This window comes from Alligator sinensis, unplaced genomic scaffold (assembly GCF_000455745.1).
Source record: "Alligator sinensis unplaced genomic scaffold, ASM45574v1 scaffold928_1, whole genome shotgun sequence".
In the NCBI taxonomy this organism is placed as follows: Eukaryota; Metazoa; Chordata; order Crocodylia; family Alligatoridae; genus Alligator; species Alligator sinensis.
Window position 1 is genome coordinate 1430354 of NW_005842229.1, and position 7250 is coordinate 1437603.

Here is a 7250-nt window from a genome sequence, read left to right on the forward strand (position 1 = left end):
TGAGTCGGTAGCCTGTCAGCTTTTGTCCTACTTCATAGAGCACTATATTGGACACCAACTGGTCTTCTTTTCATCTTCTTCTGCAATATCAGTTTACAACACTACCTTTAAGTCCAGTTACAAGAAGGCGTAAAACGTATTTCCCCAAATTACCAACATTATAAGTATGAAATTAAGTTATTCACTTGCAACCGAACAGATTTATGGGATGTTAACCCCTGAATGGGTTGATAAATATATGCAAGAGGCAAGGATTTCTTAGGGTGATGGCTTTTATTGGACCAACTATGTAGTTGGGATAAAGTCAGACAAGCTGTCAAATGCAAAACATTCTTTGTCAGGTCTCTGATCACAGGAATCCAGGAACAGCATAGATAAATATACAAATTTGAGCTATAACAACTAAACAGGTTTAGTTCACACATTTTGGTATTTCAGTACAAGTCTGTGTGGCAACTCTTGTTTTGGAACAAAGGTGGCCTATTTCAGAAGTACTTTTTTTTAAATCAGTTTGTTAAATTAAACTAAAACACTTATGTTGCAAAGGGTATCTACCCAGCCATTTCCACCAAAATAAAACATGGTGTGAATTTAAAGCAATTTAATTTATCTGGTGCAAGTTCATGTACGTATAAAACCCAAATACAGTCCTGTACCATCAAGGATCTTTCTGTGAAGAAGTCTGAACAGTTAGTTGCCACTTTACAAAAGCAGTTCAACCTTATACTTGTCAGCACAAACCCTATTGTATCTATTCTTCTTCAAATCAGGGGAACATCAAAGACCAAACATCCAGCCAGGTTACACCCAGAGTGTAGGTGACAAACTCAAGTGAGGGCTAAGAGCAAATGAAGAAAATGGCCATTAGAAGGTCACTGGCACCACTGCTGATCTGAAGAAGAGACTGCTTCTTTTGTAATTTTACAATAAAGCTCTCCTCTCTCAAACTTAACACAAAAATATATTGTGTGTGGAAGGTGTAGTGTTAAGGTTTCATCAGCAGAATTTGAGATAGCAATTTTGCTCATCATGAGGGTTATGCTGATTACCTCAAACAAGTGCTGGCAGAATGCATGTCATTATATACTTTGTGTGTATACGTGTAGCAGAAAATCTATTGTAGTAATGTTTCAGAGTTTAAAAAATTGAGACTGTATATTTAAATCACTTTACCTGCAAATCCAATTGCCTTAGTTATCATGAATGCAGTTATATAGAACTCATAGGAAGCTATTAAAACCTCTTGAATAGCTTTGCTACATATTAAAAAAAATGACTTTTCAGATTTAGCATCTTGAGTTCTCCCAGGCTTAGAGTTGACTGCTATGTTCCGACAGGGAGCAGAAAACGGCTCTTCCCAATTGTATACAAACTCTTGTTTCTAGAGCTGCAGGAGCTTCAAATATCAAGTTTTAAAGCAGTCATCATTTTAAGTATAATAAAAAACACTTGCTAGTGCAAAACTCAATCTTGCATATTGCTGAGCAGACATAATTTGGAGTAAATGCACTACATTTGGGGAGAGGTATCCAGAAGTATTTTTACGAACTGGAAAGCAGCCATCTGTTCATGAATAATAGCAGCCTGCCCCCAAGACAAGGTTTCTTTTATGGCTGGGGTAGTTTGGCATGATGTCTTTTGTGTGTAGGTTAGTGAATTATGGCTCACAAATTCACCCCATGTTCATTCTGCCTCTCCTGTACTGGTCATTGATTTCCTGTTTCATCTGTTGGTGGGAAAACCATAAAACAATTGCTTTGGTTTGTAGTACATCCCTCTGCATTTCCTTCAGGCTAGAGAGTCTCTTTGTTCTTCTCCAGCACTTGCATCATGATGTTATCCATTAGCTTACTGAAAATCTTGCCCCAGAACTCTGGGGCCATCAGTAAATATTTCACCCATATGCCTGCCTTCCAAGTTTGAAGCCACATCAGAACTTGTAGTCCTACCTGAAAAATAAAATGAAACGCACCCATAGTTGTCAGCTATGAACAGTGTTCTTTAACAAAGGGCCTCTGAAACAGATTCCATCTATGCCAGGACTTCCCATGTGAACTTATTTGCAAAAACTCTTAAGGGCTGGAGAAGTGCCACTGAGCTCCCTTTTCAGTGAAGAATTCCCCGATTTCAATTGGACTTGGAGGAGAAAACTGTCTAATATGGGAATCACCTTATTTCACTACAGAGGAACTAGCCAAAGCTGCTGCAAGACAGGTAATCAGGCTAGATATGAGTTGCTTTACCACACAATGAAACCATGCTTCTTACTGCCTTAAACTCTTTGGTTTTCATGGAAAAATCCCCATTTTGACTTGGTCACATTCTACAGAAAGTAGAGGGGAGTTTGACTAAGACTAAAAGTACCATCTCCCACAATGGCACGGAGCAATTACCTCATTTCGCACTTACCCGTCTTGGGCTCCTGTCTCTGATGGAGAATTTATCTTTTCCGCAAAGAATTAAGATTTTGATTGCTTATCACAGATATTTGGCTCTTTGTCTTTTTATGAGCTAGGGTGCACAGGAGTCCAAACAGCTTAAAGAAGGTATTCTCCTTTTGTATCTTTCTTTCTGGGGAGCAGTGCCACTTAAAAGGTTATCTGTTTCGAAGTGGAACCTGTGCCCTGTTAATCACTGACAAATTGGATTCTGCAACCAGGACAGTAAGAAACAGTCAAGCTTCACGGTAGAACAGGGGCGGGCAATTATTTCGAGCAGAGGGCCGCTTACCCAGTATTGGCAGGCTGTTGAGGGCTGCAGGGGTAGCCCCACCCCTTGACAGAGGCCCCACCCCTGGTCACCATCTTGGGACCAATGTTCCAATGTTTTGGGACCAATGTCCCAGGGCCAGCACCAATGGGGCCCAAAGCGGGGCACAGGCTGGCAGGGGTCTGTGGAGGCAGGCTGGGCTGCACCAGCAGGGAGGGGGGAGCTGGCCCGGCTCCACAGAGCCCCTGCAGCTGGGACCCCGCGCTCCTGCCACCCAGCTCTGGGCCCCACCAGCACTGGCCCCAGGACACCAGTGCGGGCCCCATGCTCCTGCTGGCTCCTGCACCTGCTCACTCCCAGTGACCCCCAGCCCTGAGGTACAGGCGGGGGGCAGCAAGCAGCCCTGACCCCCTTTTCCCCGGCAGGTGCTGAGCGCAGGGAAAAGTGGCCCCTCACCTGCCTCATGGCAGGCACTCCCTGCTGCAGCCGCTCGCAGCCCACACAGGGCTGTCCTGAGCAGGCAAATGCAACCCACTGTGGGCTGCAAGTAGCTGCAATGCCACTCAGCACCAGCTTGTAACCTGTCCCCACTGCCAGCCTGGGCCCCATGCTGGCTCCAAACTCGCCCATCGGGGCTGCACATGGTGGCAGCAACTGCAGCTCCCCCACTTGCCGCTCCAGGCAGTGTTTGCTGCTGCTGGCTGCCCAGACCTTGTGCGCTGGGCAGCCTAGAGGCGGCAGTGCCAGCCTCACCACAGCGTGAGCTCCGGGCAGGCAGCAGCAGCAAAGACTGCCCAACGCGGCAAGTGGCAGGGCTGCAGCTGCTGCCACCGTGCACAGCCCCGACGGGCGAGCCCAGAGTGCCAGCCACAGGGCAGGGGAAGGGCTGCTTTCCTCCGTGCTGGGAAGGAGCCTGGGGAAAAGCTGAGCATGGGGAAAAGCGGTCCCTCACCCACCCCTTGGCCGGCGCTCCCAGCTGCAGCCACTCACAGCCCACGCGGGGCTGTCCTGAGCAGGCACAGGCAGCCCCAGGCAGGCTGCAAGCAGCTTCAGTGTAGGGTGCTGGCCACGTGGTGGGCAAGGGGCCACTTTCTCCCCGCGCTCAGCTCAGGTCCTCCCCTGCCCTCCCCAACCCCTTACCTGAGTTTCCGACGCGGTGCAGCCATGTGGTCCCAGGCCAGAAGGTCTAACCAAGGGCAGATAAATATTAATTTTCTACATTTTTTAGGGCCCCGCAGGCCGTATTTTGCCTACCACTGCGGTAGAATATGCAGAACTTGTTAAAAAAAAAGAATCCAATTCCATGTAGAGGTGCCTTTGTAAATCTACCTCACTGGAAGATAGAAAATAATCATCTTTTTGAGCAGTTATAATACAAAACTTACACAAATGAGGGAACTCACCACTGTTACTTTTAATCACTTTCAAACATCTCCAATGCAAAATAATCTGACATCAGCTAAGACTAAGCTCACCATCAAGTTAAGGCATTTTTGGGAGCTCTAGATCAAATTCAGTGCCAGTCAGTAATGTCAGCAGCAATTAATTGTACAATATTGACTACATAATCACAGTTTCAGTTTTTAATTAATCATTTTGCAAATCAATCTACCTTAAGTATTTATTCAGCCCAGTACTGAGGGGCTGAAACATGGGGTAAGGGCAAGAGTAGGAAATGTTAATTTATATAGAGTAGGTCATAAAGAGAGATAAAGGAATTGATCTTCAGGAGTGGTAGCACAGATCTCTGCCATCTGAGCTGGAAGTGAATCTCTGTGAGGTAGTAGCAGTAGTAGGTTCTTACTCATGTACAGCAGCTGTTGGAAGGTCATGACATACTGAGCCTGCGTGGATCTATGCTCTTGTTTTGCAAAGAAGCCAGGTAAGTATGTTAATAAGTAAGCACAACAGTTTTTAAGAAAGTATCAGGATGCTAGTTTCCGCTGTACCCCCTTGTCTTCCTGGAGTGCTCCTCAGAGGATGAAGAGACATGGATTTAAAGCCCTTAACTGAAGAGGCAAGCCACCAAATCCCTCACCAAGTTTTGCATATTCTACAGTGGGTCCTAGCTGTCTCTCAACAATCCAGTTGTAGAATCCCAATAGTCAATGAATGGCAGGGTAGTGGCTTCACTTTCTGAAGCAGAAGAGTGTGCAGCCTTTTTCTCCAGAAAGAAAAAATATAAAATAGTAAGGTATTTGCTCTCAAATATCTCCTAGGCATCTGTGCTAAACAAACATTAAAAAAAACAGAAAAATCAAACTGTTGAGTTGCTACTACTGGCTCATTACCTGTGAGGATCTAATTCCTCAGTTATCAACAGAGCCTTTCAAGGAAAGAGACAGCAGCACCTGTATTTGTGAATGCACACTTTTATTAAAAAGGTAAAAATCAGAACTTGTGCATCTACTTTAATTATTGTGAAGAAACATTCAAACAAAGTTCTGGTTCTGCCTTTTACAAAAAAATAAATTCTATTCAACCAGCCAGTAACTGCCTAGATTTCCAATTTAGGAGGAAATACAGGTCTCCTCTCCTTGGTGTATTTCAATACTATATGAAGTTTAAAATGACACTTCAAAACATTATTCTGATTATACTAAGCTTGTCTGAAAGAAATACAATGGTAGTCACTTTCCAAAACGTAAGCAAGCTTTATACCGCACAAAATTGAGAACGAAACTTCATTTAAAAAGTTTTGAAATCTTTAAAGACACATTAGGAAAACTCTAGTATAAGTAGTAGCTAATCTGAAAAAAATTGAAGTTAGGATGTTAAAAAGTAACTTGATTTCCTTCATTTAATATTTTAAAAGTGGCGTGTGCCCTATTTCTAGAGTACGTGAGCATCATGTTCTCTACCTCTTTAGGGGAGGAAGGATGGTCTTGTGGTTCAGGCATAAGACTAGGAGTCAGGAGATTGAGGTTCTATTCCTGGATCTCCCACAGCCTTGCTGCACGACTTTGCTCAAAGTCACCCATCACCTTTTTGTACTGAAATTGCTAAGTTAGGGATAATATTACCTCAGAGCAATAATATGACACTAAATTAATATTTGGGAAGTGTGGTGAGAGCATCAAAGATGTTATAAATGCACATGCTATTACAATGACATATTATTTAGTTAGATCCTTTTATACAATTGTACAGAGAGGTAAAACTGTCTAGTGGTTTAAGTACAAAACTAGAAAAGCTGCCCAGGGCCCTCCAAGAACTCAGAATTCCCTAACATTCACTTTAAAAATTTGGTGTCTTAGGTTTTAGACATCAGGGCCCACTCTTGCTGTTATTGTGAATCAGCTGTTTTATATAAACAAAGACAGAAAACATTCTAGTAAAATAGAAAATAGAAAACATTCTAGCAAAATAGATTTGCACCCTATAACCTAACTCAGTGGTTTTCAACCTGTGGTCCACGGACCCCTGGGGGGGTCTGCAGACTGTCTGAGGGGTCTGCAAAAGATGACTACAATCAATCAAAAGTATGTGAATACCCACACTTACAATACAAAACGGTCTGCACCTCCATTCAAAATTTCCAAAGGCACCCACACCTCCATTTGAAATTTTTTAGGGGTCTGCAAATGAAAAAAAAGGTTAAAAATCCACTGAATCATAGATGTACTGCATTATTATTTAGTTAGGCATTAAGATGCAACTCTACCCTGCTTTCTGCCAAACTGCAGACTAACACGGTCAATGACCTCTCTCTCAAAAGATTAAAACATCCATCCAATAAGCTACAGTAAATGTTCTGTATTTACTAAAGAGTGTGTTTACTTCAGTCCTGGGAACTATTTTACCCCAATCAAACATTTCAGATTCTAATGGTGAGCAAATCCTCCCTTTCGCAGCATGCCTTAGCATCAGCAAAAAAGCAGGGCTTTTTTTTTTTTTTAAATCTCCCTAGCTATATATAGAGTTGATTATGATACGTTAGCCCACCAGTCCCGCTGTTGCTGTCTGCAAGCTTTAGCTCTTCAGAGTAATCCAGTGCAGCAGCAGGGCTTTTGAGGCATTACAGGGGGGCGGGGGAGGGGGAGTGACCTTAGAATACCTTTGAGACGCATTGAGCAAGTTTTATATAAACCAGGCACGCTGTCCTGAGGTGACACTGACAGCGAAGCAAAGGAACAGGCTCCTAACAACTAGTTAGTCCAAAGCAAGAGGGCCCTTTAGCCCACAGTATAATTTAGATAAATGAAATTCGGGACTGCAACTGCCTAACTTAAGCCAGACACATTCATCCTGCGTCTCCCTCTGCACCTTCTTGCTTACCACTCCCCCCCACCCTTGCTTTTTGCAGCTTCCCAATAAAGTCCCATTTTTACCTCCACCCCCTCTCCCAGGAGCACATGCCTCCCCTGGCAGTGGAGGGTGTGGGTGGCGCCTGCCTCTGCACCTCCTACCAGCCTCCCCTCCAAATGCCTTGCATCAGCATCCTCCCACCAAAAGCTGCTCCGGGCAGCTAACAAACAGGCATAACAAGCACCTCTGGCAACTGCCCTCCTGGCAGACTACTGCCCTAGCTCCACTACTAA

The 7250-nt window shown here is 44.1% G+C and overlaps 1 long non-coding RNA gene across 1 annotated transcript; it reads right to left on the minus strand.

Annotated features, from left to right (window-relative positions):
* Positions 1-263: 263 nt before the first annotated feature.
* LOC112550866 lies at positions 264-7244 on the minus strand. Its single transcript, XR_003094933.1, has 3 exons — positions 6767-7244; positions 6214-6287; positions 264-1949 (listed from the first exon to the last, which is right to left on the minus strand). It is a non-coding gene; the product is annotated as an uncharacterized LOC112550866 (long non-coding RNA).
* Between the last annotated feature and the right edge of the window lie 6 nt (positions 7245-7250).